At 38.7% G+C, this 25,749-nt stretch overlaps 1 protein-coding gene across 14 annotated transcripts in view; it reads right to left on the reverse strand.

Moving 5' to 3' along the window:
- DTNA (dystrobrevin alpha) overlaps positions 1 to 25,749 on the reverse strand; it is a 473,738-nt gene that overhangs the window by 222,746 nt on the left and 225,243 nt on the right. For 13 of the 14 annotated variants that reach the window (XM_027846914.1, XM_027846923.1, XM_027846918.1 and 10 more), the window contains exon 2: positions 22,637 to 22,765. The exons of the other annotated variant lie outside the window; for it this stretch is intronic. The gene's annotated coding sequence lies outside the window, so the exon portion shown is untranslated. The remainder of the gene's footprint in view (positions 1 to 22,636; positions 22,766 to 25,749) is intronic. 14 annotated transcript variants of the gene reach the window in all.

The following is a 25,749-nucleotide window of genomic DNA, read 5'->3' on the forward strand; positions in this document are numbered from 1 at the left end:
GAGACAATGTGCAAACAAATATGTACAAATAAACTATAAACAAAATAAATAGGAACTAATAAACGGAAAGATCAGGCACTAAATTTAAGAAGGACCAGGAAAGATTTCTTGTAGAAGGTGGATTTCTAGGAGGGCCTTGAAGGAAATCAGGGAAGGCCAGGAGAAGGAAATGAGGAGAGAGAGAATTCCAGATAAGAGGAGAGCCAGAAAAAAATGACCAAAGCCTAGCGTGCCTTGTTCTGGGAGCAGCAAGGAGGCCAATGTTGCTTGATCTATTTTCCAGGTGAGGAAAGTGAGGCTACGAGAGTTAAATGACTTATCCAGGGTCACATAGCCAGTAAGTATCTGAGGCTGGATTTGAACTCAGGTCTTCCTGACTCCAACTCCCACATTGTGTCACCTGGCTATCTTTTAATTAACTAGGCAACATTATGATTTCTCCACTGATTTGGTTGTGCTTATGAAGTTCTTACTAAGTCCAAACTCAATGGCTGATTAATTATGGAAAGACTTTCATGGCCACTGGAAGCATTTTCATTGTTTACCAGCACTTTAGTATGTGACAGGAAGAAGTCTGGAGTTTGGTATTAAGTCTTGCCCCGATTCATCCTTCAAGAGGACTCTTTCCTTTTGCTTTGCTACCCAGTTGTTTTCATATTCATTTCTTGCTTCCAAGAAGTATGCATATGTGTATATAAGTCTATAAAAACATATATATATGATGTATATATATATAAATGTATATATACACATACGTGAATGTGTGCATATATATGTTATATGTGCACACACATGTCAAACTCCAACCACTTCAGCATTATGTTAAAATTTCCCTCATCTCAGTCAAAATGAACTATTCTATGAGTAGACAAACTACAATCCTTCAGGATTTTAATTTCCCTAATTCCAAGTCAAATGGGAGCACTCACCATTCCATGAGTTTGTCCCATCCTTTTCTAGCTAAGAGACATTTATTTAAACCTTCCATGCCTGGAATGGATCTCTCTTCTATCCTCTTCTCCCTTATTTCCATCTATTAAAATTCTTCCTGTCTTCCAAGGCTCAGTTCCTTTGCCATTCGCTCTATAACAATTTCCCTGCTGGCCCAAGTTTGAAGTGATCTCGGCTCCTTGAATATCTTGTAACATTCAGTACACCTCTCTCTCCACTTTTGTCATGATCTCTTTTATACTATAGTCTCTGTGTGCTTATCTTATATTTCTTCGACTTGTGAACTTGACTCTACTGACCTGCGCTCTATCCTGACACCTAGTACAATACTCTGCATACTGCAGGTGCCTAACTAATCTTTGTTACATTGACTTGACTAAGTCCACCAAAGTTTTCACCTTTGTTTAGGCACTTGGCCTTGTTCATCTGCTTCCTTAGCATGTCTTCAGTGAGCTCTGATAAGCTGTTAAAAATCTGAAACTGCATTGAGAAATGAGAAAGCTCCTGGGGTAGACGGTGTACCTTACAGATTTATAAGCAAAGGGGCTGGGAACTTAGTCGTGAGTACTTACTTATCAGTAAGCACTTTGAGTCCTAAAAGTATCTCAACCAAGGCTCCCATCTTCATTTCTATTTAGGAGAATCTATGAGAAATAGTGGGGCAGCTAGGTGACACAGTAGATAGAATGTCAGGCCTGGAGTCAGGAAGACTCATCTCCCTGAATTCAAATCTGGCCTCAACACTTACTAGCTATGTGACCCTGGGCAAGTCACTTAACCCTGCTTGCTTCAGTTTCCTCATCTGTAAAATGAGCTAGATAAGGAAATGGTAAAGCACTCCAGTGTCTTTGCCAAGAAAACCCCCAAAATGGGGTCACAAAGAATCAGACACAACTGAAATGAGTGAACAACAAACATGAAAAATAGCATGTCTTAGTAAACAAAGGGCTAGGTCTGGAATCAGGAAACCTTGTATTTGAATCCTTTCTCTGATATGAACTATGTGATCATTGGTAAGTCATCTAGCTTCTCAGACCTCAGATTTCTTATCTGTAAAATGGGGATTATAATGCATGCATTTCTTACCTCACTGAGTTACTGTGAGACTCAGATGATTTAATATAAAGTGCGTCAACAACTTCAGAGCATTATATAAATTTCAGGTATTGTTAAGTGGAAAGGAAAGAAAGCTTGGCAGTGTGTACTACCGAGGTAGCTCATAGCTCTCCCATTATGAAAAGGGCTGTAGCTATGACTCTTTTCAATCAGGCACATATAGTCAACCATGTGTTCCACAGTCATCACCTGACTTCAGGTGGCAAATAGTGTGGTGGCCACAGTGACTCACTGAGAGGAAGCATGGTACAGTGGAAAGAAAGTGAGGACATGAGTTTTTGTCACAACTGGGGCACTTACTATCTACAGTTTTTGCTTTTCTGAGTCTCATTTTCCTTATCCCTAAAGTTGTTGTTGTTCAGTTGTGTCCAACTCTACATGACTCCATGGACAGTATGGTTCATACTGCCCATGGAGTTTTCTTGGCAAAGATACTGGAATGGTTTTCCATTTCCTTCTCTAGTGGATTAAGGCAAACAGAGGTTAAATGACTTGCACAGGGTCACACAACTAATAAGTATCTGAAGCCAATTTGAACTCAGGTCTTTCTGACTCTAGGCCCAGGCTGTATCTACTGAGCCACCTGCCTACCTTCTAGGGTAGGCATAGGGAACCTGCAGCCTCGAGGTTACATGTGGCCCTCTAGGTCCTCAAGTTTGGCCCTTTGACTGAATCCAAACTTCACAGAACAAATCCCCTTAATAAAAGGGTCCGTTCTATAAAATTTAGACTCATTCAAAAGGCCTCACTCAAGGACCTAGAAGGCCACATGTGGCCTTCAGGCCACAGGTTCCCTACCCCTGTTCTAGGCAAACAAAGGTTAAGTGACTTGCCCAGGGTTACACAGCTAGTAAATGTCTGAGCCTGGATTTGAACTGAGGTCTCTCTGACTCCAGGTTCAGTGCTCTATCCACTGACCCATCCAGGTGGCCCAATCCCTAAAGTACCACACAATAATACTCATACTACCTATCTCACAGGGTTATTTTCAGCAAAGTGCTTTATAAGTCTAGAAACACTTTAAATATGAGGAGCTAGCATTATATTTATTTCAAACAAAGGCTTTCCATGGCCAATAAAGCAAGGATGTAGATCTGTTGATAGCAACCAGTCTAATAAGGATGGATAACAAGTCAACAAATTCCCCATGTTCATGACGTAAAAAGGCTTATGAAATGAACGTTAAGCTTTATAATCAAACATATAGTCACATATAAAGATCATAAGAGTGCTCCTATGTTGAAAAGTTCTCAAATTAATACTTTGTCCTTTTGTTAAAGATGGATCATTTTTTAAAATAACATTTGGCTTGATAATGAAAGAGAAAAAACACAGGTGATGACTTTTTGGGGTTTGAACTCCCTTCCCAGGGTAAAAAATAATATGCTAACAAAGAGATAGCAGCCTCCAGGAAATAAGTAAGTAAATGAACAACTGGCTTGAGGATAAGTGCAAACACAGGCACATTTTAATAATTTGTTGACTGTAGCTGACCTTAAAATATATGTTACCTTGACTTGCAACAGTTTGTGCAAACTAAACTGTATTCTACACGTCTGGCTCCTCATACACGCTAGGCTACATCAAGGTCTGCAGTGCAAGGAAATTCTTATTCAATTCTCTTTCAAGCTTATCTTCAATGGTATGGCATAAGAAAATAACCCTGGGGGAGGGAGAGGGTGAGGAGTCTGACATTTTAAATTTCAGCAAGTTTTCAGAAAGGAGAAAATAAATGTTGTGCACTGCAGTATTTTCTCTATCTTAAACAACCAACTCAAACATTTGGTTGAGGTTATTAAAATAGTCTTGGCACCGGAACGAACAGCCCTGAAAATTTTCTAAGTACTGTGAATCGTGATGACATTGCTCTATAAAGTGTCTGAGTGTATGAGTGAGGCAAAATGCATGGGAAAGACAAGTAGCAGCACCTACAGTGAAAGTGAATTCAGCACCTGCTCACTCTTTACAGACAGACTGATGAAGCAAAGATTGATCCAGCCATAGTCTGAATAATTCATATCTGTTCTAGTTCAAGCAACAACTAAAAACAGACTTCTGGATCACTTATATTTACAACTTTGGGAGTCTTTAGCTCATTCTAACTCCTTCTATGAACTGACTTCTCCCCACTAAATCTACTGGATGGACATTTTTCTGTCTCTCTAGGCATGAGACACATATAGTTGTGGACTATTGAATATTTTTGATTAGGAAAGCAGGGAAGCCCTTAGCTAATAAATTGAGTTAGGAAAATGGGTTGATGTTTTCCTTCTTATCAATCGCAGTATATGAGGATGCTTGGTTCTGTTCTTTTTTTTTAATTCTTAAAAATCTTATTTTACAAATGTTAGTCCACATTTTTTTTGTTGTTGGTCAGTCGTTTTTGAGTTGTGTCCAACTCTTCATGACCTCATTTGGGGTTTTCTTGGTAAAGATATTGGAGTGGGGGCAGCTAGGTGGTGCAGTGCATAGAGCTCCTGCCTTGGAGTCAGGAGGACCTGAGTTCAAATCTGGCCTCAGACACTTAACACTTCCTAGCTGTGTGACCTTGGGCCAGTCACTTAACCCCGACTGCCTCACCAAAAAGCAAAAAAAAAAAAAAGATATTGGAGTGGTTTGCCATTTCCTTCTCCAACTCTGTTTACAGATAAGAAACTGAAGCAAACAGGGTAAAGGGAGTTGCTCAGGGTCACACAGCTAGTAAGTATATGGACTAGATTTGAACTCAGGTCTTCCTGACTCCAGGCCTAGAGTTCTATGCACTGCACCACCTAGCTGTTCCTAGTGCACATAGTAAGTACTTAATAAATGTCTATTAACTGGCTGTCAGGATCTGCTTCCCTTTCAATTTTAGAAAGGTTGATTATTGATGCTTTGCGGTACTAATACTCTGTATACAAAATCCAGTCACCTATAGTAAAAAAAAAATATTTTCTACCTTCAACAATAATTTGGCAAAATTTATTAAAAACTTACTACATATGTAAGATGAGAAACAATCTGATAAAGGGTCAGACAAACTCTGTGACCAAGTCCTGTCCATGATATGCTATGATATTCCCTTATATGAATAAGGGAAGTTTCAAGCTCTCAGTGCCTCATATAATTCTCTTACGTCTATAAATTACAGTTAAACTGCTAAACTTCCCTGAAAACCGGAGTTTCCCTGTTGGGAGTTTCTTACACAGGCTTGGTTCCAGGCACTGGGTCATTGGGATAAAAACGAAACAATTTTTTTCCCTTGAGGACCATATACTATATCTCTTACATACAGTGCTTCAGATTGTTAACCCAGGAACTCTTGCTTAGACGATTTTGGCATGGTCCAACTGGAAGAGAGCTCCAAAAGTCATTCATTTCATTGCTGAACTTATTCCCTAATACATACTCTTTGATCCAACGATAATGGCCTCATTGCTGTTCCATAAACAAGACATATCTCTTGACTCTGGGCATTTTCTACAGCTGTCCCACATGACTGGAACACTCTCCTTTCTCTGCTATACCTACTGACCTCCCTGGTTGCCTTTAAGCCTCAACTAACAGCCTCTGTTAATTATTTCCTATTTATCCTGTACGTAGTTTGCTTTGTATAACATACATACATACATACATAAATATATATATATATATCCATATGTATTATGTATATGTATTGCTATCCTCTTCTCCAGTAGATTGAAGTTCCTTGAAGGCAAGGAATATCTTTTGCTCTTTTTGTATTCCCAGTGTTTAGCACGGTGCTGGGCACATAGCAGGCACTTTATTTACTGGTTGATTGATTGTAGACATGGTAACACTTAATCTATACAGGTGTGTGGTAAGTTAAGAAAAGTTTAGAGGATACCATCTTGAAATAAAGTCAACTCTTAAAAAGGCACTTGAACTTTAATAAAATAATATATAACCTACAGCTAGAAAGCTGATCTTTTTCAGACAATACCACATGCTGCATTCTTGTAATGGCTTGGTATATATCTTAGAGTGCTTGTGAAAACCTTTCAAGCAATAGTGACAAATTTGGATGACAGAAATTTCTTAGACCTTTTCTATATGGGTAGCTTAAGACATCTGAACCAGATATATCTAAAACTCTTGAAAATTCTCCAAAAAAAAAGTATTGCCATCTCAATTTTGATGAGCATTTGCTATCAGGCTATCTTATGATTATCTTCTATCTCTTTTGTTTCAAATTGAGTCCATTTCTTCTTGTTTGATCCTTAGTGAAAGGCCACCTTCCAAAAAATAATTTTTCAGACATTAGAAAAGTTGTCAAAACATCCTTGAGCTCTCTTAACTAAAAGGTTTTGTTCCTTTAATGTTGCCTTTTCCCCATTCAGCTCGCTGTCCTTCTAATTACTTTTATTATACTCTTTCAAACCCTTTTCAAATTATACACTTCTAAAATGGAAACACAACCAGCCACAGGATCTGCTTTGCAATTTCTTTACACCACCCTACTACTAATACATCAGGATGAAATGTATGCTCCTTGAAACCAGGAACTAATTTTTTTTTTCTTTGTATCTTTGGTGCTTAGCACAGTATACAGGATATAGTAAGTACTTAATAAACGTTTGTTGATTGAAATGCTAGTTGACTGACTATGGTGATTAATGGCTATATCTTTTTACATCTGGATTATTATGAACCCTGAGCCTTTTCTGACATTAATTTCTTAGAAATACATTCCAAATCTTGACTTTCTGTAGTTTTTTTTTCTCTCCATCAATATGTTGTATTCCACCTACCTCTTTTGAAGTATTAACTACTGGTTTATAGTCCAATAGGACACTTTGGTTTTTAAGACATGGGATGTTAGTGCTGAAAGGGAAGATCATCCAGTGCTTTATTTTGCCCACAAGGGCCAGAGAAGTTGTCTTGTTCAAAGTCACACAGCTAGTAAGTAGTAAACCAAATCTGATTTTCCTGACTCCCATTCCATAGATCTTTCCAATGTACCAGGCATCCTCTATAGATGTCAAGGTCATTTAAAATTCCAAATCTTTCCTCTATAATTCTTTCTTCCAGCTCCTCATTTGGCATCCACTATGAAGCATGCCACATGCTCAGTATTTCAACTTTCAAATAATAGATGGGTATCATTTGGAGAGGGGAGACATTGCCACTTGTGGGAGAAAAGAACATTTGGTGTTGCCACTAGGGTGCACCTGCTACTGGTAGAGAAAAAAATTGTTAAGAATGACTAGAAAAAAGAACATTTCACCCCATAACAAAGGTAGAATATGAAGTTGTAATTAGGATGGGGAAAACTCAGACTTTTCCTCAGGGTGCTAAAAATTTATTGAGGGAACAGTTTCTTCCCAAAGGGTAGTGCTTTTCCTCTGCAACAATTGGGAGATCAACGTCCTCACCCCTTATGGCCCAGCACCAGTATGCATTACATGGGGTGAGCTAGCTTCCTCTCCTCTTCCAAGGTCCCCAACCCCAGGTTACTATTGATACGACATCCCCTTCTGGTGCCTAATCTTACCATCCCCTTTCCCATTATTACTGGGCCTGCACTAAGGTTGTCTTCTACCTCCCACATATTGAACTGTCTTCTGAATGGAGAATCTTCACCCCACCCCCACCCCAATACACACACACACACACCCTGAACTGTTTTTCCCCCAGGTAAAAAAATCACTAATTATATTTCTGTCAGAATACACAAGCAGCAATGTGGAAAGAAACTAAAAAAAATGCTGGGCTAAATGAAGGATCAGGCTATTCATAAGGTAAATGAGCCCAAAACCTATTTAAGGTCAGTGAGAGCTCATTTGAATTCCATTATTGCATTAATATCACATTGAGGGAGCAGAGGAAGCCTGTGATTTGAGCTCAGTGGTACATTCTGTTGGCAAGTCGCCATGTTCTACACCAAATGTAACCTTTGCATCACCTTCTGTGACAGCCCCACATCCTGTATAGTCAGATAGATGGGCTTTCTGCCTTTATTGCCATGGTAATGTCTTTATTTAGATCAATGTATTCTTTCTCTGCCAGAGGTAGAAAAAGACATTTCTGGAAACCCAATCTTTTTTCCAAGGCCAAGAGAACAAACAAATTCCTAAGACCCTGTCATTAGAAGTGTTCACTTTCTCTGTCTCTGAACCTTCTGTACCAGATTTCCTCTAAATGTTTTCCCCTTAACTGGCTCTAAGTTTAGCTATCAGGTCACAGGGCTCTACAGAATAACTACACAACTTGTATAATCATGGTATATAAAGGAAAATATGTAATGAAGTATAAAAAATTGATTTCCAACTATTTCTTCATCATAAAGCACATTGGATAGAAAAACAATTTGCCTGGCTCAAGACGGTAATACTGTGATCATTAAGTAAGACAATTCTATTTGTGTGTGTGTGTGTGTGTGTGTGGTTTTCCTCTTTAAAGATATGAATTGGGATGTTTAATATAGGGAAACATTGCTTTAAAATAAACATTGTTACTGTTCAGTTGTTTCTGTCATATCTGACTCTTCATGACCCCATTTGGGGTTTTCTTGGCAAAGATACTAGAGTGGTTGGCCTTTTCCTTCTCTGGCTCATTTTACATATGAGGAAACTAAGGCAAAGAATGTTAAATGATTTACTCAGGGTCACACAGCTGTAAATGTCTGAGGCTGGACTTGAATTCATGAAAATGAGTCTTCCTGATTCCAAGCCCAGCACTCCAGCAACTAAACCACCTAGCTGTCCCAAGTAACCATAGATAGGGCCATACCTTTCTTGATAGTTATTGCAGAGTAAGTTTCAGGGAGGATACAGAAGAGTTCTATGCTCTTTTTTCCAATCTCCAATATAGTATACAAAATAAGTAGGGGTAAAGTGGAGAGGATGATGTCCTGACACTTGCTGCCATGCATAGTCATCTGTAAAATGAGCTGGAGAAGGAAATGGCAAACCACTCCAGTATCTTTGCCAGGAAAACTCCAATGAGGTCATGAAGAGTTGGGCACAACTGAAATGACTGAACAATTCCAAACTCTGGAAGGGAGTTCAGTTCCTGTCCTTGGGGAATTTGCCTTGTAGGTGGGGAGATAAGAGATAAGAGTGAAATAGTTAGAAGTCAATTCAGGACTTAACTTTTTTTTTTTATTACCTACAGAATAAATTCAGGCACCAAATTTCCCCAAACATAGTAGAGGCCTGGCTCACCAAAGCTGGGTTGCTTCCCCAGCTTGAGCTATTTCTGTAATTTACAGAGAGGGTTCTTTTATCTGGAATTATCTCTCTTTTTTTTTTGCTTCTGGCATATGGAATAAATCTGAAAATTCTATATTTCCTGGTGATTCTCAAAGAGAGAATTCCTGATATTCCTAAAGGAACTGGTAACTCAGAGATTTAATATATGAATAAGCAGTAACCGAGTTATTCCTTTTCTTTTTAATACTCTTTTGCAAAAGGAGCAAGTAGCTAAGTAGAGTTGTAGAGATGCTCAATTATTCATTATTTGTCCTTCGTTCTCAATGAGGACCATGACATCAAGAAGGTGATGCCATGACATGCAAGTGAATCGCATTTAAGTGAGGGAGGGCTGTGCAAAGTCACCAGCCTCACTTTTTTCTCTGGAGCCATCTGGGTTCAGTGGCAAGATATAGATCAGAACGACTGTAGATGGCCCCCTGTAGGGACACTAACTCCTTGGTGAATGGTGTGTGTATCAAGGGTAATAGAGATTGAGGAGGGAGAGAAAATCCAGAGCCTTTTACCCCGTGGGCACATAATGAATGTGAATAATTGATGGCAATGGTGTTCAAGATGGAGCTAGGGCCAGCTGGAGGAGAAATTAAAGGCAAGAACCACAGGTGTCAAGAAGGTTGACAGAATGAGGAAGCAGAGTTAGGTGAGGGAGTCAAAGAAATCACAGGGAGGGAAAAGGGATTCAGGATAAAATTTCCTAAAATTACTAAGAAAGGTAGTAAAAAAGAATACTAATGAGATACATAAAAGAGCACAATTTTGAATATTGAGAAAGAAGAACAAGGTAATGTTTGAAATTTCATTCAGTGCCACATAAAAACAGTTTAATGAATTTAAAGAGGTTAATTTTTGTATTTAAGTAACTGTTCTATGGAGTGGTTCATCATGTGCATAAGCCAGACATATAGACAGAATACTTCTGCGCGTTTGTGTTGAACACCTGCTTTCAGCAAGTGCCTTCAATCTGAGACAGCCCCTCCAGTCCTGGGAGAATTAATTGGCACTCTGGGAGTTAATTGGAGCCATTGGAGCCTGGCTCCAAACTGGGAGGTAATCCTCCCTTGATAATTAGCATCGGTCAGGCTTTTTATTAGAATACTTCATCCAATTTGGTGCCCCACAACTGAAATGTGTAATGGAGAATCTGGAGAAGGTCCAGAGGCAAGCAATGAAAATGATTGGAAAATCAGCCCCATCAGAAAAAAATGAAAGGAACTGGGTTCATTCAGTACAGAGAAGATGGGATATAATATAAATGACAGTAAGCTGCTTTCCACCTCTTTGTTATTACTAAGGACAGGACAGAAGGACATGACATAACCAGGTTCTGATATGATGCATCTGTGTGACCCTGGCTAAGCTTCAGGTGCTCTATTTTGGGGGAAGGAAGGGAAATAATACTTCACCCAATTGCTCATTTGACAAGCATTGATTAAGACCCTATCATTATTTATTATTATTATTATTATTATTATTATTTATCATGCCCTCTGGGATTTAATCATCCTGAAAGATATTCTCTGAAACTCAAATTTCCTCAGTACCCTCTGCCCCTGGGTCCCCTCCTTCCTTCTTATTGGAGAGGGTAGAGGGTGGACAGTGGGGAGCTCCTCCCAGACCTTCCATTTAAAGAGGGCATCCAGGGTAGCCATGTCATCATTTTCCACCTGACTGTGCTCCTATGAACTTCATCATGCTGCTTTTCAGCTTCTTTTTATGTGTTCTGCCTCCTTAGATTGTGAGCCCCCTTAGAGCAGGGATGGCTTTTTGCCTTTCTTTGTATCCCCAGTTCTTGGCACAGAGTCTGGTACACAGTAGGGGATTAATAATTGTTTACCATCTGAATGATCTAGTATGTGCAAAAATCTATCCTAGGACCTTAGAATATGAAAAATAGTGAAGCAAACAGTCCTTGCCTTCAAGGAGTTCATTTGGGGATTAAGAAGGATAATATATACACAGATCAATTATATATGCATATGCTACATATGCTATAGATATAATAAACACAATTTGAGTGGAGAGCATTAACGACTGGGGGGAATGAGGAAAAGCCTCATTTCACTGGTAGCACTTAGTTGAAGATTTGAGGACAGCTAGGTATTCCCAGAAGTGGAAATGGAAGGGATTATCTAAGCATCTCAGTGGTTACACCTCATGGAGTATGCTGCGCAGACACCTGAAGGAACTATTCAAAGAAGCGTTCCACAGAGCTCCTCTGTCAGATTCCTGGGATTCCTGGGAAGTGTGTAGCTCAATGTGCTGGGTTCTTTGAGATGATGAATAATCCCCCTTATTGGCTATTGATTAGGAAGATCTGCTGACTCAGTGGGTGTTTAAAAAGGAATGAAACTACTCTGGATTTCTCTTCTCTTCCCATTTGCTGAATATAGAAGGATTCTTTGAACCTTTTCCGAGAAGTGTGGAGGGTCTGATTCCTTCCTCCCACTCTAGCAGAAAAAGCAAACAGCAAAACTCAGAGAACACGCCAGTTAAGACACAAAGTTAAAACACACGTGTGGGCTTAGATGAGTCTGAGCCTGGGCTTGGTCTTCTGAAGGCCTCTTCCGTACAGGATTGTGTTTCTTTGCCTGATCATAGGTGATTGAGCAGTGATTGTGAGATGGACATTTCTAGGGTAAATGGGCCATCTTAGGAGCTCAGGAAGATACCCTCTCTATTTCTACTACAACACTTCTTGGAGAAGAAGTTGATCTCCGACTAGAGAATAAGCCTACTAAGCACAGTACCTGGCACTTAGTAGACACTCAATAAATATTTATTGACTATTAATTGCCAAAAGACATAGACTTCAACTGTTTGGATAGTTAATAGCAAGGTGAAATGTGAAATGCCTATTCTGCAGTCTTGCAAACCACTTAATGTTCAGATGTTCAAGTCTCAACCAATAGGTAGAATTTTATAGTAGTACAAATTATTGCTTCTCGTTTATTTTTTTTCTGGTTAATCTGAGTTTATGAATCTTTTGTGCTTAGCAGTTTTTGTAGAGAAATATTGTGTATTGAGTAAATTTCTACTCTCCCCTTTAGGAAAGACCCAGCCATGAACCGACCCTAAATTTTAAGTAATTTTCCACACGGCTCTGGGGTGGGGGTGTGAAGAGCCAAAAAACGAGAGGAAATGGACCTGATCCTTCATTTTGATGCTCAGGCTTACCCAGGGCTGAATCTCTCTCCCTGAGAGGGAAAGGGTAATTATCCCAGCCTGTAACAAGTCCCCTTTCTGTTAGACAAGTACAATGTACAAAGGCATTGAGACAGGAGAATGTTGTATAAGGAAAACAGCAACCAGGCCAATTTGACTGAAACATAGAGTGTGAAAGGGGGCATAATGTACACCATCTCCTCAGAGTTATTGGGGGAAAGGCTTTGTAAATTTTACTGGATTATAAAAATGTTATTTATGACTTTTTATATGATCATAGCAGGGCATTTGGAGGTAAGATTTGGGAAGAACTTCCTGACATGATAGCAGAATTGGCCCGGTGCAGCAGTCTGTGCTGATGGGTGGTAGATCGCTTGAGCTCAGGAGTTCTGAGTTGCAATAGAGCCAAAGTCGATAAGATATTCACCCTAAATGTGGAACTAGTATGATGAGCCCTTAGGAGTGAAGGGCCACCAGATTGCCTAAGAAGGGTCCAACTGGCCCGGACATCCAGTGCCTTCCTCCCTCCCTTGACTCCAAGGAACCATTCATCACAGGATCGTACCTGGGCTTGCCTTCCTTTTGCAGTATCCATGTTTCTAGACATCAACTCTCCTCTTCACCTACTTCAAAATGTACCCACAGAGCAGCCCCTGATAATGTGATAATGAGTCACAATGTTTTAATTTGTGAACCTTTCAAAATACCATGTTTGCGTTTGAGCAGAGGCCTCTTAGAGATAGTTCTTTGGATGAAACCTTTGCCTCCAATTATGATATAGGTATTTAGGGCGCCACGGATAAATTCTGGGGGGCAAACTTTCTGGAAATCCTCAAATCATATAGAGAGGGCACTACCTTACTCTCCCTACATATGATGTGACTGAATTGTATTAAAAGTCAGCATTATTATATGTAAAATAAAAACTTGTTTCAAAAAGTGCTATTGTTTTTATATCATATAGGAGGGGATGTCATTGTTTTATAGTGATGATGCTTCCTCTTCAGGAAGGATATTTCTTATATTAATCATAGCCCAATGTTTACTAGCTTTTCTTTCTTCCATTATAGTACTTCTGGATGAATGTAAAAAAAAAAGACGTAAGCTTCAGGCTCTTTATATACTCAATTTGAGAAAGGCAGAATTGGAGTAAATACTGAAATTTTTTCCACTAGGGAAACTGAACAGTCTGACTTAAAAAGGGATCTGGAAAAGCCCTGTGAGAGTATGTACATTGCTGGGCATTTGTCACCATATCTACTGCCTCCTTCCGTAGGGCATTTGTCCATGTAGGGGAGAGATAGAACAGTCTTGGCCCTATGGGTTTGGTTTCGTCTGACTCCCTTCCTTTTTCAGTATGAGGATGTTCCCACTGGGTTTTTTGAACTCCCCCAACCCTCATTTCCCCACTAAACTCAGAATGTGTGGGCTATGAATGATTCTGTCTCCAGCCCAAGGAGGAGGGATTGGGGACTTCTTCCCAGAACTGGTCCTGATAGTGACTTTTTAATGATTCTGCCCATGTGACCAAGTCTATCATTAAAGCAATGTCAAAGTGAAAAAAAAAGTGTTTCATACAAATCAGTGACTTAGTCTCTTGGATTCTCTTTGGTCTTTCTTTTTCTTTTGGAGTCCTTCTTTAAAGTCCAGGGTGAGATTACATTAAATTCCTGTTCTCATTTTGATAGCTGAATGTGCATCTTATGAGAACTACTGGCCCCAAAGCCCATTTAAAAACATCTGGAATGCCTGATTCAGGGCTACCTGAGTATTCTATGGCCCACCTGAAACTGTCAAGACCTCCTTAATCTAAGCTTCCCTTGCTCTCTGACACATTTCCCCTGGTTACTAGGCAACCACAACACTTTGCAGTCAGGACACACGAAGCTTGAGCCTGGGATGGTAAGGGGAGGGTGAGAGAGACAGAGTGTCAGGGTTTTAATGAGGAGTCAGTCCTGACCTGACAGAATATTTTCTTTGTCATTAGGTAAGAGATTATTAAGGCTGTACCTATCTGTCAGGAAGTAGATGACTAATTGTACTGAAAAACAGCTAAGCTTGAATGCTACAACTCATACATACCATTAGAAATAGAGCATGGAAATCCTCCATAGAACTCCATTCATCTGAAGGAGGGAGAAATTCATCTGGGAAAGATTTATGTTTAGGATGGACATATAGAAGCTATGTACTTTAGGCTCCCTCCACCTTTTTTTTCCACTAAGTAGTGAACCTCCACTTATATCTCAATCCTTCATAATCACTAGTAATGCCACTGGAGCATAAACTTTAGCACCTTTTAACATATGGAAAGCCTTTGTGTATAGGTCCTATAGCTTGCTCCCCACCATAATTATTAGGTATTCAAGCTTTCCTTCTGTATGATGCATTTCAAATATTGTTCTATCATGTGAAATTCAGAATCAATCGATGAATTAAGAAGCAGTTATTAAGTGCCTAATAAATGCCAGGTGAGACAGCTAGGTGGCACAGTGGATAGAATGCTGGACCTGAAGTCAGGAAGACTCATCTTCATGAGTTCAAATCTGGCCTCAGACACTTACTAACTGTGTGACCCTGGGCAAGTCACTTAACCCTGTTTGGTTATTTTCCTCATCTGTAAAATGAGCAGGAGAGGGAAATGGCAAATGATTCCAGTGGCTTTGCCAAGAAAATCCCAAATAGGGTCATGAAGAGTTGGATGTGACAGAAAACAACTGAACAACAACTCACACTTCATCAGTCTCATCTACCTCTCTGAGTGGAGGGCTGAGTAATGAGCTTCTACCAAATCTTTTACTTAAAGAAAGAGCCCAGGCCAATCATCTCTTCATTTTCCAGAATCCTTTTGCATTTTTCCATTATTACCTTGTACAAGATGTCTCCCCTCCTCCCACTTTTCAACTTCCTTTTGTGTGCTGTTTTCCTTCATTAAATTGCAGGCTCCTTGAAGGCAGGGACTGTCTTTTTCCTGTTTGTATTCCTGGGCTTAGCAAAGTGTCAGGCATATGGCAGGTAATTAATAAATGTTTACTGACTGACTGACTTGACTTCCATGAGACTGGAAAGGAGGCTAGATTCAAGAGCTATGGGTGAATCAACCAATCAGTAGAATTATTAGGTCTTTGATATGGCACAAAGATAAGTTAAATTTTGAAGTGGGGGGACTGGGAGAATAGTAGTGTTATGAATAGAAACAGGTTTGGGGAAAGAGGAATGAAAATTTGCTACCTGTATGACCCTGGGCCTCTTACTACATTTCACCTCTGGGCCTCAGTTTCCTCATATGAAGGATTAGACCAGACAGTGTCTAAGGTCCCTTTGAGCTTAAAATTCTATGATCTTTGATGAGTTTGATTTTGGACAAGTTGAATTTGAGGTACCAGAAGGATATCCAAGTAGGGCTATTCTAGACAGCATCTATATTTGAAGAGGATTTACGTTAATTTTTAAATACTACATAATAGAAGTATTTAGTCATACCCAATCATCTAGGTTCATAACCTCAGAGTCATCTTTGACTTTTTTCCTGTCCCCTCATTCAATAAATTATTCAATCCCATGGATTGCACCACCATAACACCTTTTACATGCTTCCCCTCGCTCTGCTCACACAGCCTCTACTGTAGGTCCTTAACATCTCTCTTGTAGACTACTTTAGTAATGTCCACAGTTGCCTTGCTTGATCCCAGCCTCTTCCCTCTCCCATCCTTCTAATTGCCAAAATAATCATTCTAGGGGCAGCTAGGTTGCATAGTAGATAGAGCACCAGCCCTAGAATCAGGAGGACCTGAGTTCAAAACCAGTTTCAGACATTTGACACTTACTAGCTGTGTGACCCTAGCAAGTCACTTTGCCTAGCCCCATTGCCTAGCAACAAAACAAAATAAAAAATAATCATTGTAACACACACATATAGCCATGCTGCTTCTCTACTCAAAAGCTTTCAGTGGCTCTCTATTGTTTTTTAGGATAAATTCCTTGGTTTGGCATTTACAATCTTTCAAAATCTGGCTCCAATCTACCTTTTCAGCCTTATTTCATTCTATTTTGATTAATGCATTCTCTGCTACAGATGAATTGGACATTTGGCTATTTCTTGAACTCAAAATTCCATCTCCCTTGTTGGCATCTACATAAACCACCCTCCATGGCTAAAGGGAACTCTCTCCTCAATATATTCAGAATCTTACTCTACCTTTAGCATTCAGCTCAAATCAGCCCAGGTGCGACTTTTTCTAGGAAGCGTTCCACATTCATTCCCCTCTCTTCCACCCCATTGTTATTGTTCTCTCTCTCCTCAAATTTTCCTATATCACTTTATTTGGATCTCTCTTTTGCTCCTTTCATTTCCTATCTTATACTGTTCTCATCTATGGGGTCTATTCTATTGCTCTATGAAAACACAAACTCCTTGAGGTCGAGGAATGCTTTTGCCTTTGTAACTACAGCACCTAAAACACCCTTTGTATATAGCCCCTTGCACAAGGACTTACTAAATATTAGCTGAATAGAATTAAGCATTTTTTAAGGATAGCAGAAGCATCCCTATAACAAAGAACAGATGTGTCACCCCAGGGAATTCCCATATTTATTGATCTTTCCCAACTTGGACCAGTCTTATCTTGAAAATAGCAGCTTCATTGTCTTCATGTTTTTTTACTTTCTTTCTTTAAGTTTAAAACATCACTGTGGAAATGCTTTTCCTCATTCACTCTCATGCCACATATTCTTTCCCTTAACCCAACAAATAATTATTTCCTTAAATTTAAATGAGCTTCACCTTCAAGACTTTATATAAAGTGGCCCCAAAGAACTTTGAATTTCCCCAAGGTTTCTTTCTGATTATTTTCTCTATTCTAGCTATCCACCTAAACACACCATTTGTTCACCTCTCCCAATACCATCTTGGAGCCTATTTCAATGCCTTCCTCTTCCTCATCACCACTTTCTTTTTATTGCTTCTATTTGTTCACTGCCCTTTGATAGCATCACACAAAGGTATAATTGACCATCTAGTTGGCTTCCTTCTGCAAACTATTTAGTTTAGACACCACCTTAACTTTCTGATTTCAGCGAAGTTCTATCCCTTAAATGCACTCTACTCCCCCCCCACATAGCCTGGTTAATGCCATTAAATATATGTGTATGTGTATATATACTAATATAAATACATATATATATATATAAATCTGTACAAACACACGCCTTGATTATGAAAATGGGAAGATACTCTTAGGATACTCCATGGCTATTGTACTTTGGTGCCACAAAAAACATAATCTCATCACTATTGGGATCTACTCCATGACAGTTCCCCCCACCCCCCATGCCATCTCATACTCTATGATTCTTGTCCTTCCTTTTACACAAATTCTTCATAAATTAAAACCATTTCCCCCATGGGTTTTGTGAATATTGTTGTAACAGTTGGGCCACCTCTTGCTCTTATTCCATGACCAGCTCATTTTACTTTATGTGGTTATACATAATGATGTCATTTATAAAACTTTCAAGTTCAGGGACCAGGTTTTCACCTATCTTTGTATCCTCCAAGCTTAGCCCAGAGCCTGGCATATAGCAAGCACCTAATAAATGCTTGTTGACTAACAGGTGACTGTTATGTCACTGCAAATTTAGACTCTTCTGAGATAATTCTTTTTATTTCATGTGCACCCATCCAGCATCACTGTAAGATGTTTTTGTTTTTGTCCAGTCCTGTGATTTCATCCTTGTAGCAAATTCCCCACTCCTCCCATCAATGCAGATCAGCAATCATTTTGCTGTCATAAAGTCATAAAGAGTTCAATGGGGGCACTGAGATAAACACAAAGTTATAGTCTTTTGGACCCAAGTCTTTAAGTGAAGCCTTCATGGCTGATGTGACGTCTGCTGTCTCAGAAGTAACCATCAATTTTGTCTTAGTCTTTCAGTGCTACATTTCTCTTCTCATGGATCCAGAAACATTCCAGGTAGCCTGCAGCACTCTATGGGTGCTTATCTTTCCTGATCCATGATTTGGTTATCTAGCTATTCTCCCTGACAAAAATCTATCAGTCAGAGCTGATGCCACCCCAGCCAGACATGCATGTGCATCTGTAATACTTCCCAGGTAACATATTTACTTTTTAACTGAAGACACAGTTCCTTAACCCAAAAGAATATCTCAACCAATGCAAATTTTAAGGGCTTTTGAAAGCACCTAAGAGAAACAAACCTAAAGGGATATGTTTAGGCAGTTGAGAATTTTGGAACTCCTCAAATCATGTGATCAAGGTGCCAGCCTACCCCTGACTATGACTGGCTCTGTGTTTCCTCATTGTGGATGCTAAAGGATTTTCACAGACTTGTTAAAGGCCTCAGCAAGTCTGATGATCAAGCTATTTATTTATTCTCTGAGAGCATTCCACACTGGATATTAAATGTTTGGCACTCCCGCGCCCCCCCCCTCCAATGTTCTGTTTCCAATGGCAGTGGGAACAAGATGTCCTTTTGAGATGTAAATGCACTAAAACTGACAATTGAGCAAGCCTGCTGACCTCTGAGGAAGAGGGTAAAAAGAATAAAGTACATAAATAAAAGAAAAATAAAGTAGCCAGGCGCTTACACTCACAAATAACCCAGTGAAGAGCAGAAATGATTAAGTTAAAAGCTTCATTAGTTCTAAGGAACTCCTGCAGACTGGGAATGTTAGAACAATGATGAAGTATTTACTTGTCAAAGAGGACAGACACTTCTCTCATGACACACCAGGTATTCATTAGAGGAAGTGCAGCCTTGCTAAATAGTATGCCAGCTCATAAAGCATCTTGGGTAGCAAGCAGCCATAACTAACAGAAGGATGATGGATCATTCAGCTGTGGAGAGAAGATGCATAATCGGAGAAATCAAAAGGCTCTGTATTTAAATATGAATGTTGGAATGAGTGACACCCTAAAAACAGGAGATCACTAAAGGGGGAGTCTCCATATTAGATTGAGTTGTGCTAAATGTCAACCTACAAAACCAGAAACAAAATAAATCATATCTGGGAATGCTTTTTTGCAAATTCGATACTGACTCATGTTAATATTTGTAACAATAACAAGTCTGCACTGCTATTAAGAGCAGCCAACAAGATTATTTCATACTAAGATACAGAATTATGACTTAAAAAAAAAGACAACCTTCAATTTATTTCCTAGGTAACATTTATTTCCTTAGGGAATGCAAGCTATAGTTGCTCACCTTTCTTTGCAAAAGAGATAGATAGATAGATAGATAGAGAGAGAGAGAGATAGAGAGAGAGAGAGAGAGAAACAGACACAGAGAGAGAATAAAGTGTATCTGAACTTCTGATAGAACGACTAAGGATACAGGCTTTTCATTTGATCCTCAAGGGGTGACTTTAACAGTAGCCAACTTGTTTTTCTCATATTTTTAAAGGGTACTTAAGTTGAGCTCTGGGGATCTTTATTAGACAAAGTTCTTCTAAATGTATGCAAATCACCACTATGTTTTGGTTTATAACATCTTTGCTCCATACAGTTACAGTAAATTAAATTTAAACACCCTTCAAATAATGAGAGAATTAATCAACCTCATTCTGAAATTACTCAAAAGTATAACTGAAACATCACCACCAGCCAGCCTAGATATATTCATCAGGTCACCATCATTCCCCCTAATGTATTAATCAATATTTACATTTGGATGTGAGTGTGAGTGAGTCTCTGGAAATTCATAACACTTTACATGAAATAAAGAAGTCCTTATTTTGGAGATTTGACTCAGAGAGAGCTAGGCAGCCCTCTTTCCCACTTTCCAGTTCTAACCCTTTGTTAACTCCTCCTTTTTTGGTAGTTAATATCAAGGACTTCTTACTTATCTGGTGTTGGAATTCTCTCACCTACAACAATCCATAGTCAAATAACTAGACAGTGTCAGGTCTGGGATTGAAATCTATGTCTTCCTAATTCTAAGGCCAACACTCCAGCCACTATATCATATTGCCTCTCAACTCTATGTTTAACTTCATGACATAAAATGTTAGAGCTGGAAAGAAACTGAGATTATCTAATCCAAACACCTCATTTTACCTCATTTAGCAAAATTAAGGTCCAATAAATTGTGTGACTTGGTCACGATTATGTCACTACTGCCTTGGTCCAAATCTAGACATTTCCTCTGAAAAAGAGATCAATTGGAATTGATAAGATAGTATATAAGTCTAGAATAAGAAAGTCTTGGTTATAAACCACACTTGAAGGGGCAGCTAAGTGGCACAGTGGATAGAGCACGGCCCCCGGAGTCAGGAGGACCCGAGTTCAAATGTGATCTTAGACCAAACACTTGACATTTAGTAGCTGTGTGACTGTGGGCAAGTCACTTACCCCCAATTGCCTTGTCCCCCCCCCCAAAAAAAACCAAACCACACTTGAGTTTTATACAAGGCAGATATGTAGAAAAAACCAGAATCAAAATGGAAATTAATGGCAGAATTTATTTTTAGAACTTCTACTGATACCTGTCAAATTAATTAATGCAAGGTACCAGTCTAAGGCAGTATTGATATCTACAATTTACTTGTTTGTATCTTGACTACCATGGGAAGGGAATTAAGGATTTTGGTTTAAAGTTTGTTTTTTTTTTTTCCCCACTAAGGCCCTTAGGACAAAAATTAATAAAAATCTCTCCACGTAAAAAACATAACATAAACTAAATCACAAAAAAATGACAATGTCAAGAACTAAAAGTAAAACTGTCCTTAAATTTTACTTCTATTATAAAAAAAATTAGATTTTCAAAATGGTATCCTATTTGATATACATTTGACAATGCATTGTTCTCATGCCAAAAGAGTATTTATTGAATGGATGATTGATATTCAAATGAAATCATAACTCAGGTTCAAGTCAGTCACGAATGTCACTCACTCATTTTGTCACCTTGGACAAGTCCCCTCTCTAGGATTCAGTTTCCTCATTTGCATGAGGGTTTGGGCTAGATATTCTCTAGCCTGAGAATCTATGAGTTCATAAAACTGTCAATGATACAAACACTACTGTGATTTAGAATAAAATTTCCATCTGGATCTTATTCCATTAAAAAATTACCTTGTCTCATTCACCCTTAATATATTTAATCATTACTTCTTTTTTTTCTCCCCAAGACCTGTGACTTCATCAGTATATGGAATTTTCTGTGAGGAAATCCCCTCAGTTAAGTAGATCAGTAACTGTTCTGCAATTCATACTCTTAGAAAGTTGCCTGTGGTAATGAGATGTTAAATGATTTGTTCTGTATCCTTGCCTAAGGCAGGATTTTAATTCAGGTTGCGCAGACCCTAACACTAGCCCTCTATCCATTATGCCACTCTTAATTACAACTATGTATATATATATATATATATATATATATATATATGTATGTATTGGTATGTGTATTCACATGATGGATATTAGGACAGTCCTAAATATCATGATATTATGAAATTTATCTAATAGTAATCAGAAAGAGGCCCTAGGGAAGAAGTATATTTTTTCACAGGAGTTACAACCAGAGGTATCCTGGTAAATATTTAATAAGCAGGTCTCTAAGTAGTACAACACATTTTTAACATCAATTTGCACCATTAACATTTGCTCCATCACTTTTATAAATCTATAGGCAATCAACAAAACAATAAAGAAAGCCCTCGTTTGTAGCATTTGGTAATTTCTAAGGTATAAATGTTCACCCTGAAAATTTAGTGATCAGCTCTCTCCAGCCAGTATAAGCTGGCTCCAGCACACTCCAGGTTGCAACATGGATCCAGATGAATTCCAACAACAGAAGTAATAAAGAGAACTGGGAGAAAGACCAATCAACACCTGATGTTTCTATGGTAGTTTACAAATTACAAAGTATTTTCATAAACATGATCTCATTTGATTCTCAGAAGAACCCTGTGAAATAAGCCAAGGTATGCACTGTTATCCTCATTTTGCAAATGAAAAAACTGAGGCTTAGAGTAGTTAAGTGACTTGCTCAAGATCATATCACTAATAAGTAGCAAAGCCAACGTCAAGGTCTCCATAGTCTATCACCTTGCTTCAAAAAAAAAAAAATTACAGAAGGAAGTACTAGTCTTAAACTTTGATTCTTCTCACGCAAAGAACATTAAGGAGGTACAATCTAGTGCCCAGCTTAAATTCTCTCACACACACACTCACCTAAAACTCTATGAAGGCACAGCAGGAACTTTCCAAAACCATATATTTTCTGTTCTCTGAAATGGCAGCTGACTATGGAACTTAAAGGTTTCCAAGCACTTGATCCAGGGACTGGTAAATCCTAATTATCTGTAATGGAGAAAAATACACTTCTAATTAGCTAGCCAAGCCCACACTGCCTTGTTTACTTACAGAAACAGCGAGTCAAATTTAGCAGGTCTAGATCAAATGGAACTTATATTTCTGCACATTTGTACAGCATGTACAATGCAAAAATGACTTATCCCTACTGGGACATGTATTGTATCACCTCAAAAATGTCAACAGCTTGCATTTATTCAGTATTTTTTCCTCATATGATGCTGTGAGCTAAGTAGTGAAAGTAAATTTTTCTTCATTTTACAGATGAGGAAACTGAGGCACAATGGGATGAAATTACTTCCCCAAAGTCTCAGGGCTAGTAAGTGTCAGAATGAGGACTCAAACTCAATGTCTTTAGCAAGAATAGAGCATTTCCCACTCCATCACATTGCCTCTCTACTTTGCTATTTCTGTTGTTATTGTTGAGTTCTTTCAAGTCCTGCTGACGCTTTGTGACCCCATTTGGGGTTTTCTTGGCAAATATAACTGAGTGGTTTGCCATTTCCTTCTTCGGCTCATTTTTACAGATGAGGAAACTGAGGCAAACAGGGTTAAGTGACTTACTCAGGGTCACACAGCTAGAATGTGTCTGAGGTCTTCCTGACTCCAGGCCTGGTGCTCTGTCCACTGTGCAACCTACTGCCCCACTTTGACTCACTAAGTATAGAATCTAACAATATTAGGGCTTAAAGGTATTTTAGGGACCATTTAGTTCAAGGTGTTGGTTATAAATTAGTAAGGAAACAGAGACTGAGAGAAATGAAGTGAATTGCTGAATGTCAGTCAAGTAATGAAGGCATCACTGTTTCAAAGTCAAGTATCATGATTCTTAGTTTGGTGTTCTTAGCATTTAAAAACTCAAGTAAAAGGAAGACATTTTGTTATCATTCTAATTTCCCACAAGAAAATATGCTGATTATAAACCACACTTGAGTTTCATAAGGGTCGGATGTACAGGAAAAACTAGAATCCAAATAGAAATTGATGGTAGAAAAAGCTCTCTTTTAATCTTAGAACTTCTACTGATACCTGTTAGGCTAATGCAAAGTACCAGCCTAAGGCAGTACTTGCATATGTGTTAGTTTATATCTTGATTACCATAAGAAGGTAATTAAGTATTTTTTTTCTTTAAGACTTTTAGGACACAGAATTAATAACTATTGATTTTGTTTCCTTACTACGAAGTAAACAAAATTAGGATTGAAGGTAAAGCTGTCCAACAGATGTCATCACAAAGAATTTTTAAATTGTGAGTAGATCAACAGTCAAGAGGCATAAATAACAATTCTGGCACCAGGGGCAATCAGTATTAAAAGTGTCTTCAAATACTTTTAAAGATAATTTTAGTTTTGGGGGTAATCATCCCTTGGGGGTCAAAACAATAACTCCTGGGGAGAAAGCAGGGTAGAAACTCATAATTTAACCAATTATTCTTCCTAACAAGGTGCTAAGTTTCTTTTTTTCCTCCCTAGCTGATGGAAGACACATGCTATCAGTGAATTCTAAATTTTGGCATTAAGGGAGAAAGCTGCAGTTGCCTCCCCTGGATGAGGCAGATCTGATAAGAAGACAAAACATACAGTTCAGGCATGCATCAATAGAGTTGACCATTCTAATCCTTAAAACTTACAATAAAATTTACTTAGAGTACCTGAAATGTCACACACACTCATTTTGCTACATGGTAATTAGATATAAATGGCAAAAAATTTCTTGAATTATGGCAGTTAACATTACTTTTGCATAGCAAAACTAGTCATAAAAAATTTATCTCTTTGCATCTTCTTTAGTGTGCCAAAATTTGTAAATGTTTTAATATCAACAATTTTCCCAGGTGCTACGCAGCCTGATTAGGTGAAAAAGGAATCTGAGGTTTAGAATCGAAAACATTGATTTGAACCCCAGCTCTGTTAATTATTAACTCTGTGTCCTTGTGCGAGATACTTTAGTTTTCCAGTTCCTATAAAATGATGGAATTGGTTTAGATGGCCTTTAAGGTCTCATCCAGTTCTAAACGCCGATTATAACACTCTAATTACCATCAACATCACACTAACAATTATCCACATTAAAAGACAAAGGTCTGGGAAGCTTATATCCTAGGAATTTTAGATATCTTGTTCTTGACCTCCCCAGAGACTGATGCTCCCTCTACTATATCCATAAAGTCCCATCATAAAACCAGTCCTATTCCTGGTCCCCCTTCCTGCCTCTCCCCATCCTCATTGCTCTTGCATGAGGGCTTGGTGTTTTAGGTACTAGCAGACTTGAGGGAACAACATTTCTGAGTCAACCTGGGGATGGATGAGGGAGAAAAGGGCAGAAGGAGGCCTAAAGAGGATTGGGGAAGAGGAGAGAGGTGAGGAAGAAGAAAGGAAAATAAGGAAATGGTCTTAGAACCAACTGTCCCTTTTGACCTAGCCATTAAATCACCCTAAAATGTTTGAAATAAGTTCACCTTCAGAATCAGTCTTATGCCTTGTCGGATTTCTCCTTACTCCTAAAATATAGTGTTGACACTTAAAATACATCTCCCCCATTTGCTCCTAGTATCTTGGTGTTCTTTTAAGAAGAGATAACTCAGCATTCCACAATTACGGATAAGAAACAAAACTTGGGGAAAATTATCACAGTGATATAAAAATTATTTTTAGTAAACTCAATAAAAGTTTAAAAAGACTATTTTTTGTTTTGAGCAAGAGGTTAAAGATCAAGAAGACACTGGGTATCTGAATGGGTGATGAGAAAGGAACACTAAAAGGGAGAAATGAATAGAAAAGGGAATGTCACAGAGTCCTTAATATTGCCCAGGCCTCAGTTTATTTGCATCTAAGCTATGACAGAAAAAAAAAGTACACACAATTCATAATGCTACTTCTGGTCTGGTCTTTTCCTGTAGCATGCTTTCAGCCAAGACTGTATTAGGAGAGAGAGAGAGAGAGAGAGAGAGAGAGAGAGAGAGAGAGAGAGAG

The sequence above is a fragment of the Vombatus ursinus genome, unplaced genomic scaffold, assembly GCF_900497805.2.
Source record: "Vombatus ursinus unplaced genomic scaffold, bare-nosed wombat genome assembly UNPS02015255.1, whole genome shotgun sequence".
In the NCBI taxonomy this organism is placed as follows: domain Eukaryota; kingdom Metazoa; phylum Chordata; class Mammalia; order Diprotodontia; family Vombatidae; genus Vombatus; species Vombatus ursinus.